Here is a 21,646-nt window from a genome sequence, read left to right on the forward strand (position 1 = left end):
TCATGTACTTAGAATAATCACATATTAATTTGTACTCTCATTATTCACATGTGTTCCTTTAAGTAAAATATGGATCAAATCTTTATGATATTACTCTTTAAAAAAATAAAAGTAAAGGGAAGAATTACATTTAATGGCACTGATAGCATCAAGATTTATATTGCTAAGTAAAGCCTTAAATAAGAATACCTCGATTAGAATTCTATCCAAACTGTGTCATACTTTGGAAAGTTTATTTAACCTTCCTGAGCTTTCCTGTCCTATTTAAAATGGGCATCATAATGAAGCATACCCAAACATCACATAAGCAGAGGAATATAAACAGCCTTTGATGATGCCTTTTAAAAAGTCAATAAAGCAAAGAGGAATTGGGTAGCTTGTTAGAAAGGCTATGGCAGGTGGTTTTAAGATGGAAGAAACATCAACATGGATATGCTAATGGGAAAGAACAAAGAACTGAATGGTCTGAAATATAAGAAAGCGGATTTTTGTTCGAGTTGTGACTTGAGGAATTGTAGGGAATGAGAACTGGAACAGTGATCCCGCAGTGCCGCTGCATGAGATTTCATGAGAACATGGGGCCAGAGTTACCTGAAGCCAGGGAGGAGGACCCTTTCCACTGAGACTGGATGAAATAGGTAATAAGTGTGATGTCGACCTGTGGTGGGACCAGAGAAGGGCAGTAAATTGAGGGATTTCTGGCTATTCTCCTCTATGAAGTAGGAAAGATGGTCATCTGCAGGATATAAGGGACTATGGAAGAGAGATAAGAAGAAAATATTTCGTAGAACTTTCCAGAAGCTAAAGGATGTTTCATTTTTATTTAAAATATATTAGCTATTTAAGAATTGCTTATAAAGAAATCAGCAGGGCATAATTAAATACGGAAAAGATAGAAGAGTTTAAGGAAAATAATAATGATTTTGAACATTAAGCAAAATGCAAAACCTGGAAATTGATTTTTTTTTTAAAAAGTAAGGATTTATATTTGTAAATGGTATGTTTGATGTGAGACTATTTATTTTAAAGGTATAAATAAACATGGTTCATCTGAAAAGTATTTTTTTTAGTACATGGGTGATAGCATAAAAGTTAATAATGTTTACTTGCTTTTGATTTTTGTAATTTTATTAAGTGATGAATACGATCATTTTGTTTAGTTTATTAAGAGCAAAGAATACCTATTAGGCCTTGTCAAAGTTGTTATCTTTTTAAAACAATTCCTTCATTTATCAACTCTTTATTGCTTTTACTATACATGTTATTTCACACCTAGTTATTATCTCCTTTACCTAATTCACTGCCAACATTTCCTTTTAGGACACCATCAACTTCTACAGAGCCACTGCTCTAGTCACCTAACTTCCTTCCCATATTGTTTCTTGCCCCTGCCTTGATCAGCTAGAGTGATTTCTTGAAAAGTTTAAATCTGACCATGCAACTTTCTTGAGTAAAACTCTTCAATGGCTTCCTGTTATTTTATTATTATTATTATTATTATTATTATTATTATTATTATTATTAATTAAGGTATTACAAATGTGTCCTCATCCCCCCATTAGGCTTCCTGTTATTTTTACATGAAAGTCCAGACCCTCTACCATGGCCCTCTAAGCGTTCCCTATCTGGTTGCCCCTTTCTTTCTTCAGCTGCTTTTTAAGCCGTGTGCCCCTCTGGCCATTCTAGATGTGTTCTTCTTGGCTTCAGGTTTTATCCCTGATGTGTTTCTCCAAATGCTCTCTTCCCAAACACTGTGCCTGGCTGACTTCAATTTACCTTAATTATCATTTTAAAAACTAATTTAATTACTTTTTAATTCTAAATTTACTTCACTGTCATCATAATAAACGCATTTTGATGTTAAGTATACAACATTTATTTGGCATGCTCATTACTATACTAAAACTATACTCTGGAAAAAATTAATAAACAAATAGAGTGAATTATGTAATGTGATTAAAAAGGAAATGAGGTATGCCAATTTTCTAATTTCACTAAAAAAGTAATTAAAATTAAACAATACATTTCTACTTGATGTTTGTTTATTTGTCCTTTGTCTCTTTTTTTAATCAAACTAGGTAATTATATTTGGAAGAATAAAATAATTCCAATCATTTGAATTTTTGGTTGAATTTCTGACTAGTTGAAATTGGAGCTTAGAGTAATCATAGCAAAAATCTAACTTAATTTTGAAAATCTATATGTAAATATAAATAAAACAATGACTGACTTGTTATCAAAATGAACTGATGGTATCACTGAAGTGTTAGGATATATAAACTTTAATTCTTGAGGAGCATTTAGGGCATTCTTGAAATTTACCTTCAAAATAAAAATTGACGTTTCTGTAGTTATCAACTACATCTACTCTTGGAAAATATATCTAATAATATCACAAGTGTTTTTGAAGAATAAAAATTAATGATAAAGGTTTTTAGAGCTAAGAAAGAAAATTGGTGCCTGTATGGAGGGACAAGGAATCTTCTAGACTTGCCTTCTCTGTACCTCTCCCTTAGCTTTTTCCCATGGACTGACTTCTGTATCCAGACGTCAGATTTTGGCCTGGTCATGTTTTCCTTTGATTTCTGGTCTCCCCTCCTAACTTAGGTTTTACCGGAGCGATGGGTCAGCAAACACATTGTCACATGATTGAAAGAAACACCTTTCACTTTCCTTCTTTCTTCCCTGGGCTTTTATTTGCTAAAGGAAGACATTAGAGAGGAGGAATAACTTTAGTGTCAGACACACTTGGATTTGAATTTCTGTTCAGTTTTGTAATGATTATATGACCTTGCAAGTTACATCATGGCTTGCGGTCTCAGTATCTCCTCTGAATTGGGAATAATTGTATCTACTTAATTAGAGTTGTGCAATAATTAAATATGATCATATGTGTAAAGCATACAGCATGCAATCTAGTGCCTGGATAGGATGGTTTCATTATTTTTAACCTCGCTATGTGGAAATATATTGCTTGCTGCCTTTGCTCTTTGTGCTTTGCATCATGAAATTTGTTCAACTCCTTATCAAAATCCCATTAAAATTTGACTGGCTCTGCTTACCATATGGCATCATTAAGAATATGCATGACATGAATCTTTTTTTTTATTAAAGCCAAATTTATGGTATTATGAAAAATTGGCTCCAGGCGTGAAATACTCACTTGATTAATAAATAGCAAGTTCTGTAGTTAGTTATGAAGAAAAAAAAGAAAAAGAAGTGTCCTCGATGAACTTGGATACATACAGGATGAAAAGAGTTCTAAGATGGCTTCTGAATACCTTCAGGAATGAATAGGAAATGTTTCAGCTTACCAGTGTCCATAATAACTTGTTCTGTTCCTCTGGAAGCTAAGTTTTATTTTGAGGACTGCGTCTAAATATTGGTAGAAATAGTTAAGTCAGAATTCCATTCAGCTTGACTAGTATTACATTAGTTCCTTACAAAGTTAAGGATGATAGGGTTTTAAATATGAAGGCAGAAAAGCGAATTGATATAATCTTGAAAACTGCAACAATCTCCCAAGAATATTTTAATATTTCTACTTTATATGAATATGATTATAATTGTTGTACATTATATATCATATATAAGCACTTATTATAATATCTTAATATATAGCCTGCTTTTCACAATGTATCATCTTTATACTGCAGTCAGAGTAATCCTATATAATAAAGATATAATATGCAAATAGTCGTTACGCCATGAAGCCTAACAACTGACCGCATCATGACTGGATCAGCAGGAGGGTGGAGCAGTGAGCTACAAGCAGGCAGCAGAAAGCTACAGGAGGGGGCAGGGCAGCAAGCTATGAGGGGAGGCGGGGGGAGCTGCAGAAGTGTGGCAGCAAGCTACTGGCACAGGGGGATTCATGCGCAGGGCTACTAGTATCCTAATAAGAGTGTGAACCTTTATGAGAAACATACATTGTGGGGAGCTGATATAGGGTTAAGCCTCGGGCTGACCTGTTGGTAAAGTCACAAACAATTCCCAGCTTAGAGGGCACAGTCCTCTTAGCATAATTAGGCTTGACCTTATGAGGCTCCCTAGATCTTATCTGGGAAGCTAATGGGCTGAGGGAAGTGCAGGAAGTGGCCAAAACAAGTGAAACTCACAAGAACAGTGTAACTTTGGTAACCACTACCTTGTTTACCTCTGACTATAAAATAAAGGCTCAGCTTGCCTCCGGATCTTTCTCTGTGGCCTCAGCCAGGCACAGGAAGATCCACGGAGACTAAGGAAAGCTAGAGAGTTTTGAACGCTGTCTCCGTGTAAAACATTCTTCGCCAACTCCGTCCACACCTTTGAGAACCCCTGGGCCCCCGGGGCTGGACCCCGGCAATACATCTAGTTCTAAGTTGTATTTAATAAAAATATTCATCCACTTCATAGTTTTCTAGATTAATTTTCACAAAAATATTTTAATACTGTCTTGATTTTTTTTTCAAAATATTAGCTAGTAATATAAAATTCTGAAATATAAATTTCCACTTTTAAAAGGAAGTTCAATATAATCTGTATAATCCATGCAGAGTTTTAAAAATATAGCTTACATTTCCATTCAATTGATTATATAATAGTTTACCTCTCATCACCAAATTCTAAATTCAAATGAAAATTTCACAGATTTCAAATTATTTTATATACTATAGGCTTTGTGCACCGAAGGGGTCCCTCAGCCTGGCCTGCACCCTCTCTCAGTCCAGGACCCCTTGGGGGATGTCCGCCTACTGGCTTAGGCCTGATCCCAGGCCTAAGACATCCCTCTCATAGTCAGACATCCCTCTCACAGTTTGGGGCTCTCACAATCCAGGACCCATCGGTCCTTACCACCTGCCTGCAGCAGACCAAGGAGAGGCTCCTGCCACCACTGTTGTGCTCACCAGCTGAGAGTCTGGCTATTGGCTGAGTGGCACTCCCCCTGTGAGAGAGCACTGACCACCAGAAGGCAGCACCTGCATTGAGCGTCTGCCCCCTGGTGGTCAGTGTGCATAATAGTGACCGGTCATTCTGCTCGTCGTTCCACTGTTTGGTCGATTTGCATATTAAGTTTTTATTATATAGGATAGATAAAATAATCCTATAGAATAAAAGGGTAATATGCAAAAAGACCGAACAGCAGAACGACTGGTCATTATGATGCACACTGACCACCAGGGGTCAGATGCTCAATGCAAGAACTGCCCCCTGGTGGTCAGTGCACTCCCACAGGGGGAGCGCTGTTCAACCACAAACCAGGCTCATGGCTGGCAAGTGCAGTGACCTGTCTCCTGCGCAGCACTACGGATGTCCAACTGACAGCGTAGGCCCGCTCAGTCGGACATCCTCTGAGAGTTCCCGATTGCGAAAGGGCACAGGCCAGGCTGAGGGACCCCCCTCCCCTAAGTGCACGAATGTTGTGAACCGGGCTTCTAGTGGTTAATAATGAAAATGAATATTATCTGTCTGTTATCTCATTTTCTCCAGTCTTCTTCCATTTCCTTGGTCTGTGGGTAAATATCACTGGAAATATGCCATAGCTTTTATCATAAATGATCCAGGTGTATTTGAAGTGTAATATAATCCAGATAGCACTTTTTGAAGCTCTGTGTGTTGTTATGACATCATTACGTTTGCTTCAAACAAGTTAAGATCTTTTTTAGGTAATAGTTAGTCCTATGCTGATTAACCTAATTTCAACATTTAACAATCATTTTATTGGAAGATAAATTCTAGTTATTGGTTCACAAATCTGAGAATTCTGCAAGTGTTGTTACAAATCTCATCGTATCATGCTATTTAGTTTGTAGCTCTAAGTTTTCTGAAATATAAAAGGAGTGATCTCTTTTTTTTTAGGCTTTTCCTTTAAAGTGCATCCAAATCCTCATATAACCTTTCTAGAAACCAGGTGTTTTATGTATCACTGTATTCAATGTACTTCATATGGTCGGAGCTGACATTGGAAAAACAAGTTAGAAGGATGACTGTCACAGCACACTGGAATTGTGCATTGTACCTTAAGATCAAATAATTGTTTTTTCACAACATAATTAGGTTTATATCAGATTTAGGAGAATCAATATTCATCTAAGATTGAGAAAGGCTAAAACAATACCTGTAGGAAAAATAATTTTTCTTTATAATAAAAACAAAACAAACCAGCAGCTCCTTCATTCAATATATGTGGCTTGGACTCAGATGTCCTTATATTCTACAGAAAATGCACATTCAGACTTTGGGAAAGCTTGATAATCAGAACTTTTTATGAAACCAACATTTCTTAAGTATTTGTACACACAACAGCAGAATTAACCTAAATTAACTGTTCATAAGACTCTAGTTTTTTCCCCCCAAAATGGTTATGTGCCAATTTTTATGAGTGGAAGAAATATGAGGATAATTTTAAATAAATAAGATTTATGTTTCATATAGTTTACATATTTTATTTAATTTTAATACTTATTTTTATTGATTTCAGAGAGGAAGGGAGTGAGAAATAGAAAGATCAGTGATAAGAAAAAGTCATTGCTCAGCTGCCTCCTTCATGTCCCCCACTGGGGACCAAGCCTGCAACCTGGGCATGTGCCCTGGACCGGAATTGAACTCAGGACTCTTCAGTCTGCAGGCCATTGCTCTTTCCATTGAGCCAAACCAGCTAGGGGTTAATTTTTAATTAATAAGTTTTGATATTATTTTTATCCTTTAATTATTCAATAATTTATTTAATAAATGAGAAGTGCTAAAATTTTGTATATATTTTGAAAGTAGAACATACAAAATTAGCTAATTTATTTTACATAGACTATGAGAGAAAGGGGTGGAGTTCAATTCCAAGATTTTGGGCTTGGAGTACTGGAAGAGTGAGATGTTATTACTGAAATGTGAAAACTGTAGGGAAATACACATTAGGGTTTGATCAGAAAAGATTTTTTTTTTTTGCAACATAGCTCTGAAAGACTTACTAAACATTGCATTGCACATGTTGAGTAGGCGGTTGGAATAGTGAAAGCTGGAGATTTAAGTTTGGAGTTATCAGTATAGAAATTGTATTTGTTCTATTTTGTTTTATTCATAATTTTTATGTTTAGTGTTTTTTTATATTTTATTTTCAGCATTGATTTATTTTTATCTATTTTTATTATTCTATACTAGAGGCCCGGTGCATGAAATTTGTGCACTGGGGGGCGGGGGGGGGGGTGGTCCCTCAGCCCAGCCTGCACCCTCTCCAATCTGGGGCCCCTCGACAGATGTCCAACTGCTGGTTTAGGTGTGGGATCAAGCCTAAACCAGCAGTCAGACATCCCTCTCATAATCCAGGAATGCTGGCTTCCAACCACTCGCCTGCCTGCCTGCCTGATCACCCCCTAACCGCTTCTGCCTGCCAGCCTGATCAAAGCCTAACTGCTCCCCCGCCGGCCTGGTCGCCCCCAACTGCCCTCCCCTGCTGGCCCACTAACCCCTAACTGCCCTCCGCTACAGGCCTGGTCCCCCCCAACTGCCTTCCCCTGCCAGCCTGGTCTCCCACAACTGCCCTCATCTGCTGGCCTGATCGCCCACAGCTGCCCTCCCCTGTCGGCCATCTTGTGGTGGCCATCTTTGGTCACATGGGGACGGCCATCTTGTGTGAGGGCATGATTGCCAATTTGCATATTACCTCTTTATTATATAGGATAATAAAACCCTAATATGCAAATCAACTGAACAGTGGAACGACTGAACAGCAGAATGACTGATTGTTATGATGCACACTGACCACCAGGGGGCAGACGCTCAATGCAGAAGCTGCCCCCTGGTGGTCAGTGCACTCCCACAGGGGGAGCATCGCTCAACCAGAAAGCCGGGCTCACAGCTGGTGAGTGCAGAGGCGGTGGCAGGAGCCTCTCCTGCCTCTGCAGCAGCACTAAGGAGCAGCGAGCCAAGTGGTAAGGAGCAAGCAAGTGGGAAGTTAGGAGCTAGGGGTCCTGGATTGCAAGAGGGATGTCCGACTGCCCAATCGGGCCTAAACCGGCAGTTGGACATCCCCCGTGGGGTCCCAGATTATGAGAGGGTGCAGGCTGGGCTCAGGGATCCCCTCCCCACCATGAATTTCATGCATTGGGCCTCTAGTTTTCTATAGTGGCACATTTTCACATTCTGGGGTTTTTTTTTTAAATTTGGCATTGTGATATATATTTTTTTTTAAACATAAAACAGAGTACGATGATTGAAAAAGTACTAATAGTAAAAGTGGTATACAGGGACATAGACCAAATGTGGATGCAAAGTATTGAGACAGTGATTTTTCAGCCAGACTGTTTCTCTCACTAGTCAATAGAATGTATGTTTCTGTTAAGATGAACCCCTATATTCATAGCAGCACAATTTACAATAGCTATGATTTGGAAACAGCCTAAATGCCCATCAGCAGATGAGTGGATTAGAAAACTGTGGTACATTTACACAATGGAATACTACGCTGATATAAAAAAGAAGGAATTCTTACCATTTGCAACAGCATGGATGGAACTGGAGAGTATTGTGCTAAGTGAAATAAGCCATTCAGTGAAAGATAAATACCAGATGTCTCATTCATTTGTGGAATATAAAGAACATTTAAACTGTTGAACAAAAATAGATAGAGGCAAAGAAGCATTGAACAGACTGTCAAACTACAACGGGAAGGTAGGGGAGGGTTGTGGGGGGTAAGAGAGCAACTGAAGGACTTGTATACATGCATATAAGCACAACCAACAGACACGGGGGTCGGGGGGAGGTCAGTGGGGAAAATAAGAGGGGACATATGTACTACTATTTGTAATACCTTAAACAAGAAAATAAAATAAATAAAAAATAAAATAATAAAATAAAATAAATAAATAAAATAATGAACCCAGTTGTATCATCATGGCTATGAAAGAATTCAGAGCCAAGACCCAAACTGTAAGAGAACATTTATTTGGTAAATCATAGAGGAAGAAAAAGTAATTCCTAGAATAAATGGGTATAGGAAACAAGTTATAGAGATAAAGGAAGGGCCCTTGGAGCTTGGGAATGAGGAAGCTAATGGTAATGTGCCTGGGGCATGGAGGGGGAAGGGTAAGTGAAAGGTATGGGCATGCTCCTGGGAGGGAGAGCACACTGGGCCCTCCACCTTAAGGGTTTTTAGGGTGGAGATTTTAGGGGAGGTCCCAGGGGAAGATCTCAGTAGAATATTCAGTAGCTTTCCAGGTGTGTCCTTTCAGGGCCTAGGTCTCCACTGATTGATTGGCAGGCACCAGGGCAGGGGGTCATTATTCTTTTTTTTCTTTTTTTTTAATATATATTTTTATTGATTTCAGAGAGGAAGGGTGAAGGAGAAAGATACATCAATGATTTGAGAAAATCATTGATTGGCTGCTTCCTGCATGCCCTCTACTAAGGATTAAGCCTGTAACCTGGGCATATGCCCTGATTAGGAATCAACCATGACCTTCTGGTTCATGGGTAGACTCTCAACTACGGAGCACACCAATGGGGTCTCCCTCCCCATTTTTCATTAGCATACAAAAGACTCTAATTACTTAGAAGATTCCAGGCATTTTAGGAGCCCAGTGCCAGGAAACAGGGACACAGACCAAATATTTATTTTTCATTATACCATAGCAATTTTGAATTTTTTGACATTGGTATAATGAATGTAAGGTGGGGTTTTTTGGGGTTTTTTTTTTTAATGGCTTAGGTAGATACTATGTTCATAAACATATTAGAGAGAAAAATCTAAGTATATCATTTTTCTGAAAGAGTTATCCTATATTTCTAACTCCTGAAAAAGTGTTACAAAATCAAGTCAAATTTTCTATTGTGAATGTACTACTATGGGTAGCTACATAATGAAAATTTAATGAAGTCTTATGAAAATGAGAACATTTAATTACTATAACTCATTTGTCTCCAAATCCTTTGTGAGGTATGACTCATTTGAGTGTTTTGTATTGCTTATTTATATAATTTTTAAAAATTAATGGAGGAGCCATAATAGTTATGATTTTGAGATAAAAAATTTTTAAAACTAAGTTATCTTTTTTGTTTATTTTTAAAAGTAATTGCTATTTATTTTCCTTGGATTTTAAACATTTCAATAAAGTTCAAACTTCTGTTTTATTAAGTATAAATAAATATATTTAATAAAACCTCATTTAATTTTATTTTGTAAAATTAAATCCGACACACTATGGGCAAAACAAATATTATCCTAAAATGATTTCATTCACTTTAACATATTGAATTTAATATAGTTTCAGCTCATAAATAATTACACAAGGAATGAGTAATTTGGAACTATAGATTCCAAATATAAATAAAGGAATTTGAATCACTTTTGAATTATTTTCAGGTATATCATTTATTCAATACATAAGCCAATTTTTATCCAGCTCCTCTGAGGTTCCTGCCATCAAGGTATTTGCTACCACCTTTTATTCCTTCTTATTTTGGGTATCTGCTAACATCTCTAGACCTTCTGTAAATGCTCTTCTGTCTCTCCATTTTTCACTATACATGACCCCCTTCATGTTAATACTTTCCTCATTGGCCAGTGTAGATCCTACGGCCTCCTGAGAAAGAGTAAATTGAGTTTTGGTAATGGCACTTCTACTCTCTGAAAGTTGTGACAGAACTAATACTAGAGTTTGTGTAATCTTCAGGGAAAACACTATCATCAGGGGAAATTTTTCACTTAGAGCTTGAAGGTGAAAAAAAACAGTCATGGATGAAATTTAGAATGTAGGTGGATTTGTTGATATTGGACTGTGAATTCAAAGGACAAGATGGAATTTTTAGGGAAGGGATATGGTGGAAAGTTGGATTAGATTAAGAGATATACAAAGAAATATGAGAATAAATGGAAGAAATAACCTGTAATCAATTATTTTCTTAGTATTTTCTCACTGTTAATTGCCATCTTTGTCAATAACATTCTACCCAGGTCCCCTAGTTGGGTGACAACACTATTTATACTCTGCTTTAGATACTTATTAACTCCAAAAAATTCTAAAAAATAGCAAGATATTATAGCTCAGGCTCTATGATTAAAGGTCATAAATAGATCATCCCCGATTGGTAAATTAAGGTCATAAGCTACTCAAATGGGCTAAAAACTTAACTTACTCTGGATGCCCTAATACCAAGGGAATACCACATTTAAGTAAAAACAACAAAAAGGTAACACGTTTCAGACTTTAACTTTTATCATTCCTATTTTCTAGAAGTGCTTTCTAACAGAAGTGTTTCTTTGTTATGAAATACTAGAGGCCCAGTGTATAAAAATTCATGCACTGGAGGAGGGGTCCCTCAGCCTGGCCTGCCCCCTCTCACAATCCAGGAGCCCTCAGGGAGGCAACACGGCGATCAAGGGAAGGTGACCTGCCATCACACCTCTGCTGCTGGCAGCACAAGCCTCGGACAGCCCTGGTTACCTGAGTCTCAGGTGGCCCTGGGCAACTGGGAAATTGCCATCCAAGGCTTGCCTGCGCCTTGGGCCGGCCCTAGGCGGCTGGGCAGTCACCATCCAAGGCTTGCCTGCACCTCAGGCATCGGCTGGGCAGCCGCCATCCAAGCCTTGCCTGCGCCGCAAGCCAGCCCTGGGCGTCTGGGTGGCTGAGGGGACTGGGGTCTACAGCCTTACCACATGCCGCCTGCCACCCAGTGGGGCTGAGGGGACTGGGCACTGCCATCTTTGAGAGCATGGCAGTAAATTAACATATTCCCTCCTTATTGGCTGTGGGTTCTGCCATCTTTGAGAGTGGGGCAGTCAATTAGCATATTCCATCCTTATTGGCCCTGGGCACTGCCATCTTTGAGGGTGGGGCATCAATTAGCATATTCCCTCTTTATTAGATAGTATTATTTTCTTTACCTCATATTAAAATTGGTGAAAGCATGTAAGTCATAGTTACTTTGCCTAAAAGACTATGTATTAAATCATTGAACTTGTAATTAAAAAGTGCAGACAGTAGAGTGGAATGTTAGGTGTCTTGAGCTGCTCAATCCAAACTTGAAAATTTCCCTAATCTAATTTTCTCTTTGCTGAGTACCAATTGTTGGTTTTTCGCATTACATATAATTATGTATTTTTAAAAGGTCTGTCATCAAAGGCCCTGTTATTTTATAAATGTGCTATTTCAGTATATGTTCTAGAATAATGTGGAAAGTTGAGATTTTAAATGACACTTCAATGTGCTAACACAAAACTCCTCTGAATTCTGGAACTTAGATTGATAGTCTAAGGTTATAATTTAAAACTTTTTAATTATGTGATTAAGTAAACAAGCCATGAGCATAAAAAGTAAAAATTTATCAGCACTAGAATTGACATTAATGGATATTAATATATATACCAAAATGTAATAGTTAAGAAATGGCATATTTCTCTGTCCTAGTCATTGTCAATGCAGTTCTCTGATTTTTCTGCCCTCTTTGAATTTATCACATCTTGTTCCATTAGCTATAGAAAGTTTCTAAAATTGCCAGATATGTCATAATGCAATATAATGAAATAGCAAACATGCAACATCTCAGTTGATACAAGAGCTCTTCTAGTAAAATTATTATGCCCATTTGTTTCTACTAGATTTTCTATCTTTTCTGAATGTTTCCATTTTTTTTCTGTTAGCTTTCCTGTACTTTCTTTCCCTTTTACTTGTTGATAAACAATTTGAATGCTTTTGCCATTGCATACATCATCTCTCAGAGTGTCATATTTCTGTTAATTTTTTCTTTGTTAAAGGGAAATATATGAATTTAAATAATCAACATTTCCCTTTATGGTATATGCTTTTGAGGTCTTTTAACAATCCTTTTAAACTAGGAGTGAAAAAAAATTTTTTCCTTTATTTCATTTTATTTCTAACTAGAGGCCTGGTGCATGAAGTTCGTGCACTGGGGAGGTGGGGGCGGGTGGCAGTCCCTCAGCCCGGCCTGCACCCTCTCCAATCCAGGACCCCTCGGGGGATGTCTGACTGCCAGTTGAGACCCGATCCTGCAGTCACACATCCCTCTTACAATTCAAGACCGCTGGCTCCTACTGCTCACCTGCCTGCCAGCCTGATCGCCCCTAACTACCTCTGCCTGCCAGCCTGATTACCCCCTAACTGCTCCCCGCTACTGGCATGATCACCCCTAACTATCTCTGCCTCGGCCTCTGCCACCATGGCTTTGTCCAGAAGGATGTCCGGAAGATGTCCAGTCTAATTAGCATATTACCCTTTTATTAGTATAGATAGTTTCTTTTATTTGTCTTAGAGTTTTACAATTCAAGAACTTTAATCTCTTTGGAAGACATTTTGTTTTCTTTATGTAATGAGACAAATTTCCAACATCATTTCCTAAATAATTTTTTTTCTCCAGAACTGTGCTGCCATGCTATACTCTATGGAATTTGTTTATGCACACTCTCTTCTGTTCCATGGACATAGACTTTATTCCTCTACTATTACCACATTATCACCAGAATATGTTTAATATTTGGTAGAATAAGTCCTTCCATTTAGATTGTCTTTCAAAATTGCTTTATACTCATGGACTTTTACTATTCTTTCACATAAATTTCAGAATCAGTTGTTAAAGTTCTTCTGATATATTTCTTACCATTATGGGATAAATCTTAATCCTGATATTTATGTACCATTTTATGATGCTATTTAGCAGCTTATATAGGATTTTTATTAAGTTCTTAAGTAAAATATTCTTATATTTTATTTTTATTCCTTAAACTACACTTATCTAGTAATCTCTTAAATTGTTTTTTTTTCTTTTCTATTTAGTTTTAACCTATATGAGGAAAGGATTATTTGTTACTTGAATATTAAAAAGCATATTGTAAAATGTATTGAGGCTGGGGACTTTGGTAGAATGTAGCAGCAGACAGATATGTATGCATATTTTATTATTGATTTCTAATTTAATTTCACTCATCAGAGTATACATTCTGATTGATGCTGATTCTTAGTACTTTATTGAGGTTGCCCTTTGGCCTAAAATGTGACTAATTTAAGATTTGTTATTTTGCTATTTAAAGCTTTGTTTGTTTGTTTTCTATTAATCCTCACTTGAGGATATTTTTCCCATTGCTTTTCGCACCATCTATGCTTTTGTGCACCATCTATGCCAGCGGTTCTCAACCTGTGGGTCGCGATCCCTTTGGGGGTCGAATGACCCTTTCACAGGGGTCGCCAAAGACCATCGGACAACACATATATAATTACATATTGTTTTTGTGATTAATCACTATGCTTTATGTTCAATTTGTAACAATGAAAACACATCCTGCATATCAGATATTTTACATTACGATTCATATCAGTAGCAAAATTATAGTTATGAAATAACAACAAAAATAATTTTATGGTTGGGGGTCACCACAACATGAGGAACTGTATTAAAGGGTCGCGGCATTAGGAAGGTTAAGAACCACTGATCTATGCAGAAGACTTCTTTACAGTGGATTTTCGCTGTTCATCTGAATGATAGGTTCAAGAATTCAGAGTTCTCTTCAATAGCTCTTACTAATTAATGATAACCTAAGGGTTATAGACTAACCTTTTCTTAGTTCCATTCAACCCTAAAAAGATGCTATTGAGATTACTTTATTCATTGTGGAGGCGAGTAAACTAAGGCTGAGTTATTTATCCAAAATTAAATGAAACGTGTCTGCTTCCAATTGTGTTTCAGGTCCTTTCTTGGTTCCATCTATTGGAATCTTTAGTAAGTAATGACATGTTTTAAATAGTCATGTTCTTTTATGTTTTAGTTATTCTTATAAGTAGTTTATAATAAGGTGTTTATTCACAGATGGGGTATGATTAATGTTTTTGTTACAAGTTGTGGAAACGAGGGGTGATGATACCGTATGGTATGAGAAAGATTTTAACAGCAGTTCAACCGTCAAAGCACAGTCAGCAAAAATACAAAAAAAAGTTATTAACTTCCTGACTTATTTTTCTTAATGTAAAAGTTTCTGCATCTTCTAAGTTGAAAAAATAAATCATGAAAGAATGTAATATATTTGTTAAAGTACATCAATCTCTGCATTCCAATGACCCCATTTTATCAGCTCTGTAGTCATGTGTTCTGAAGTGTCAGTGAATTCTGAGACTTGATATAAGTCTATAAAATATTGGCCTGTTAATAATGAGCTAGGAATTATTGTGATTCTGATTATAAGTATTAATAAGTAAATATGTCAACATGTTGATAATATTTTATAGATTTTGAAATGTTCACTAAAGTCACAGTTTTTTTTGATCATCAGACAATTTTTGAAAAAAAATACAACTTTATTCTTCATATAGATATATTGCCAGTTATTTCATGTTTTTATTCAAGGTTTCAAATGTTCAAAAACTCATAAGGAAAAATATTAATGAAGTTCAATTTTAGAACATTTACCTCTTAATGAATTTTAATGAACTGTTACTATATGATTTGATGTCTTCTTTCCCCCCTTACTTTATGGTCAAATGATTACATTTAGAAAAACATTGCAGTAACTTAGTGGACTTTTTGACACTCAGGATACACTGTGTTCATGAATTAAATTTAGATTTTTCATGTAATCCAGAAAAACCTGGGTTTCTAATTTAATGTTCATTGGGAATCTGGGTATACCTCATTTCATTTGAGAATGTAAAAATTCGTAGCATTTACTAAACTTAAAGAAATCTTACAACGAAACATTATATAATCTGAGGCTTTTTAAATGTAAATATTAAAGATCATTTGAGAAAGAGGCAGTGACTCATTCTTCCTCTTTGGACTTCTACTTGATATATGAATTTCCAACACACTTAAAAGGAAACCTAATTATAGAATGTTTGTATTTTTCCCCATAGTCCCTTTTTAAGGTCAGAAGACCAATATACAACATAAGTTATAATAGCAAATATTTCTATAGTATTTTTGCATATTAAATTTGTGTGTATTTGCTTATTTTTGTGTATATTCAATAAAGGTGCAAGCCCTTTTACTGAATATACACAACAGCTCTATGAAGAAAGTTCTGTATTTATCCTCATTTCACAAAGGAGGAATTAGAGGCTCAGAGCGGTTAAATAATTATCCCAAGGTTGCAGAGTTAGTAAAACACTCAGCTGGCATTAAAGCTCAGACAAGCTGATTCAGAAGTCCATGAATCCAGTCACTATGATAAACTATTTTTCAGATATTAATATTAATCATCATAAAGTGATATTATTTGCTTGCAACATCAGATTCTAAAATTGTATATCTTATTTTCATGAAACCTACCAATCCATTTTATAATGTATGGAGGTACTAAATTATAATAAGTTTGTAGCTGTCTACATACAGTATAATAACGGATTATTCATTCTTATAATTGATACCTCTTTATATATAAATTAGTTCTTTATCCATATTTTTGAGTCATAAAAACTTGCATAACTTTGAGTTGTGGATATAATATAATTAAAGTTTTATCAGTCATTAATTTAGTATTTATTGATTCTGACTTATTATACTCAATTCTGCCCAATTTCAGATATCCAGTTCATCAGCAGTGTGAAATCTGTGATTAAAAATTTAATATTGGTGTGTACTCTCAAATCTGTAATATTATTATCAGGACATTGAGGCATTGGAATGAGAATGTTTGTAATATATTTTGTCATTTTTATTTATTTGCTTCATTTTATTCTCTTAATAAATTTCATATGAACAAAATGTATCACTATATAGCTTTTAGTAGTAATATTTAATATCAATAAAATCCAGAGTTGAAATATAATCATCTTCTCTGTTTATAACTTTTACATTAATGTTACGACTTTCGTATTTTTCTAAGAATTTTTAATATATTTAATATTTAGTTATTTAAGCATATGACCATAGTGAAACATAATTCACATTTTCTTCAGCAATGCTGAATTATATTCCAAATGACTTTTTCTTTTAATCTTCTTATAGTGGCTAAAAAGGAGAGAGGGTGGAAATTAATAATGTAATTTTAGGGTGGTATAGTCCCAGTAATATAAAATGCATTTGAAAGAAATATAAAGCAGTCAGGATTTCTATCATGTTGCTAATTGAACATTTTCCTCACAGTGAGGTGCAAACATAAAATGTTTAGGTTTTTTCTTTGATCACTACTCCTATAGCTGTATTATCTTAAATATCTCTTAACCACTGGGCAGCAAATTTCTTAATACTACCTTAGATGTTGCTACTTTGCCAGTCTATTCTGATTAGTAAATGCCTGACCAATTTGAAACTTGAATAACATCCATTAAAACACCCTTTCTCCATTGCCTGCTGAAATTTGTGGCTGGAGGATTAGTGTAAGTAAGGTGTTTCTTTCCTTCCTCTTTCCTCTGTTTCAGATATTCTGTGACCTTTGCAGTACGAAAGGACCTTGTCTTTACTCTCCCAGACCCCTGGGTAGTATGGCAAAGCAAGGTCTCAGAGATAACTTCTAAGTGAAGTCTATTAACTTGAGTTGCTTCTGACTCCTTTTAGGATATGGTTAACTGAACCCTCTTAGTCCTCAGGTTGGGAGGCTCATTATTGATTGAGGGGCAATAGGGAAATCCCCCTCAACAGACAGATACATAAGTATTTATTGCCTTTCTTCCTTCTTTGAAGAATAAAGAATAATTTTATCTTGAGAAGCTCACCCATATTACCTTCATCATTCTTTTTTTTTTCTTTATTGATTAAGGTATTACATACCAGTATGTGTCCTTATCCCCCACAATGCCCCCCACCCCCCCACTCATGCCCTCACCTACCTGTTGTCTGTGTCCATTGGTTAGGCTTCTTTGCATCCATACAAGTCCTTTGGTTGATCTCTCCCCCTTACCCCCACCCTTCCTTACCTTCCCTCTAAGGTTTGACGGTCTGATTGATGCTTCTCTGTCTGTGGATCTGTTTTTGTTCGTCAGTTTATGTCATTCATTATGTTCCACAAATAAGTGAGATCATGTGTTATTTATCTTTCTCTGACTGGCTTATTTCACTTAGCATAATGCTTTCTAGTTCCATCCATGCATTTGCAAATGGTAAGAATTCCTTCCTTTTTTTTTTTTGTTTACTTCAGTGTAGTATTCCATTCTGTAGATGTACCACAGTTTTTTAATCCACTCATCTGCTGATGGGCCTATATCATTCTACCCATACCAAATTCAAGTGAAATGTCTTTATCCCTTTGATATAATTCGTTTTATACCAGGAAAAGTAAATTCAGCTGCACCGTGAACCTGGAAATATTTGTACACTAATTGATATATATCATGATATCGCTCTTTCTTGCTCCTCAACAAACCAGTTAGCTAATTCCCCAGCAATTCCAGAGGACCCAAGAGTGTATTAATCTTGAATTGATGGGATCAACAAATCTTCTTGAGCCAAAAGCCATTCATTTTTCTTCACCTGTTGTGACTCATCAGTGACCAGATCTTTTGGCTTGAGGATTAAATATGCAAATATGCCTCTCATCACCTCATCTTTCTTCACACCAAACCTTACCCATCTCACTTTTCTTTTTACCCATCTTATTATTTTTACCCATTTAGCTATTCTATCTAGATATAATAGAAGGAAATATAATAAAAAAAGTGTTAAGCCACTTAAAATAACATATCTCCTTTATAATAAATGTTAGATTCAGAAAAATAATATTTTAACTCTTAAAGTTAGAGAAAGTATATTGTATAACGAACTCGATCCTGTCCCTTTATCATCTGTCAATATTGATATGCTATACTATGAGTCTTTACATCATAGTATCAATTTATGAATTAATATTTTAGTAAAAAAATCTATTCTCTTAAAGATGTATTTTGAGCTATGCTTCCCTGGGGATAGATGTCAATAACCCCTTTTTGTGCTTTTGAATTGTTATAAAATATATAAATACTAGAGGCCTGGTGCACAAAATTCATGCACTGGATGGGGGTCCCTCAGCCCAGCCTGTCCCCTCTCACAGTCTGGGAGCCCTCAGGGGATGTCCTACTGATGGCTTAGGCCCACTCCCCGTCTGGCTACCGAGTCTTAGAGCAGGTGCCCCGTGTGTGTGTGTGTGTGTGTGTGTGTGTGTGTGTGTGTGTGTGTGTGTATGTGTGTTTGCGGAGGGCCTGCCCCCAGCCACGCCGCAAAGGCTTGGAGCAGGCGCCCCTCTGTGTTGATCCTCAGGCTCCGGGCCATGCCTGTGTGTTGTTCTCTCAGGCTTGGGCCACGCCCAGCCCCTCCTCCTGAGCTGGTCATGACCGTTATGGAGTCCAACCTCATTTGCATATTACTTCTTTATATATATATAGATATGCATAATTATTATCTATGCAGAGACCCATAGAATTTTTAATTTTCATTCTAATTGTCACTTTTAAAGAAATTATGTGAAATTAATATTTAAATAGTTATTAATTTTAGATGTTAATAATAATAAAATAAAATGTTTCACAGAAGAAAAATGTATTTGCCAAAGAAGGCACTGTTTTATTTGTTTCTTCAAAATTGTATATACAGGTTATTTTATTTTCAGCAAATTACCTATTATAAATTATAACATGTAAGTTTCTGTTATCATCTACTAAGAGCATCTTAGGCCTTTGTGTCAATATTTTTATAAAATCTTTGAAAAGCTGAAGTAAAAATGATTTAGTCATATATCCTGAAATGAGATTTTTATTTCAGTTGACCTGCATTGGTAAATCAGAATGAAAATTACTTAGCTTGATAAACTAGTTTTAAGATAGATACTTCTTTTTTAGAATTAAAATAATGAATCAAGAGTGTATAGCTTTGCCAGCATAATTGGTGGCAAAATTACAATCAATTTAATTTGGATTTGATGGAGAGACATAAAGGTAGATTCTCTAAGCCAATAAAATATCTGACAAAATGATGGAAGGCTCTGACATATTATGGATAATCTTTAGTGATCTTCAGAATATGAAGCATTGTATATTATTTATGTCACACTGGAAGTAATAGTAATGAATGGATTTTTTCCATTAGCATGAATATTTATATGGAATATTAATTTGGAATTTTATATAGCTAAAAGATAAAATTAAATGCTTTATTAATTATTACAGGCTAAGCCACTGTAAAAATACTCTAAAATATAGCACCTTAACCTTATTTTTTAAAAATATATTTTATTGATATTTTACAAAGAGGAAGGGAGAGGAATAGAGAGTTAGAAACCTCGATGAGAGAGAAACATTGATCAGCTGCCTCCTGCACACCCCCTACTGGGGATGTGCCTGCAACCAAGGTACATGCCCTTGACCGGAATCGAACCTGGGACCTTTCAGTCCGCAGGCCGATGCTCTATCTACTGAGCCAAACCGGTTTCGGCAACCTTATTTTATAAGACTTTAGAAGGAGGTGGTCTAAATCTAACATCGTGGCTCCACATCAATGGACAGTTTCAATTGATAGGGCTGAGGCTCTACTGTCACTTTCTTCTAGTAAAGGGGGAAGGAAAAAGTGGCAAGGGAAGCCCAATTCCAGTCCTTTAATTAGCAAGACCCAAAAATGTCACAATTCACTTCTCTTCACATCCCAGTGGACACTACTTATATACATGGCTATAGCCAATTGTAGGTGGAGGTGGATTTACAATATTTGTTATTGACTGGTACAACAGGATGATCCCCACAAATGCCAACAAAAATTGCTGAATTGCACCCAGATGTCTCTCTTTTTGATATTATACATTAAAGGTAAAACATCTCACTGTGCAAGTATTGTATTCTATTTTTTGAAATATTTACATAGCTTAATACAGATTTGTAGAGCATTTTGGTATGTATTTCTATATGCTAACTTCTGTAAATTTCTTTGCTTGCCATTGTACTATACAAATTAAGGTAGAAAGAGCCATTCCAATCATGAACTTGGCATCACAGATGGGATATACTGATGCGATGAGAATGCATGCAATGGAATAAATAGCACGTTATTTTCTATAAATTTTCCGTGTTGCTATAGGCACAGTTCACAACTGTTCAATATGATCAATTCTTAGAAACACTTCTCTTTATCTTTCACACATCCATGGCATTATTTAAATATCTCTTGGAATTTCATTTTCTTGCCAAAATTTTTTGTTTAGTGTCCTAGTCCAGCATTGCCCATTAGAAGTTTCTGTGAGGACAGTATGGCAGCTATGGAAGCTTTTGAATAATTGTAATGTGATCAGTGTGACTCAGGATCAGAACCTTAAACTTTATTTCATTTTAATGAATTGAGCTCTAAATAAACCCATGTGGCCAGTACTTGCCATATTAGACAGCACAGCCACTGCCTGTGCCATCCACAAACTCATTTCCACCACATCTCTTTTACTGCATGATAATACTCCTAAAATGTCCTCAAATCGATTTAGATACTCAACATTTATTATTTGGTGCTTTATTCTTTGGGGGAGAAATTCTATATTTTCAGTGCGACTGTAGCTTTAAAAATATAACCACTATTTAATATTTACTGAGCACAGCACATATGTGTCAGGCACTGTTCTAGCACTTTATGTATAATATATCATTTCATTATCACAAGAAAGTTAGATTATAATTATCACCATTTCGTAGATGCATAAACTGACAAAACTACTGGTTAAAATGTTGCCTAGATGGTACATGGCTGAGCTAGGATGTAAATCCCAGGCAAACTGGCTTCAAATCTC

General features: G+C 36.1%; 1 protein-coding gene across 13 annotated transcripts in view; it reads left to right on the forward strand.

Moving 5' to 3' along the window:
- The window catches only part of ADGRL3 (adhesion G protein-coupled receptor L3), a 770,556-nt gene that overhangs the window by 701,826 nt on the left and 47,084 nt on the right, over positions 1–21,646 (forward strand). The gene's annotated exons all lie outside the window — the stretch shown is intronic.

The sequence above is a fragment of the Myotis myotis genome, unplaced genomic scaffold (genome assembly GCF_014108235.1).
Source record: "Myotis myotis isolate mMyoMyo1 unplaced genomic scaffold, mMyoMyo1.p scaffold_m19_p_1, whole genome shotgun sequence".
NCBI lineage: Eukaryota > Metazoa > Chordata > Mammalia > Chiroptera > Vespertilionidae > Myotis > Myotis myotis.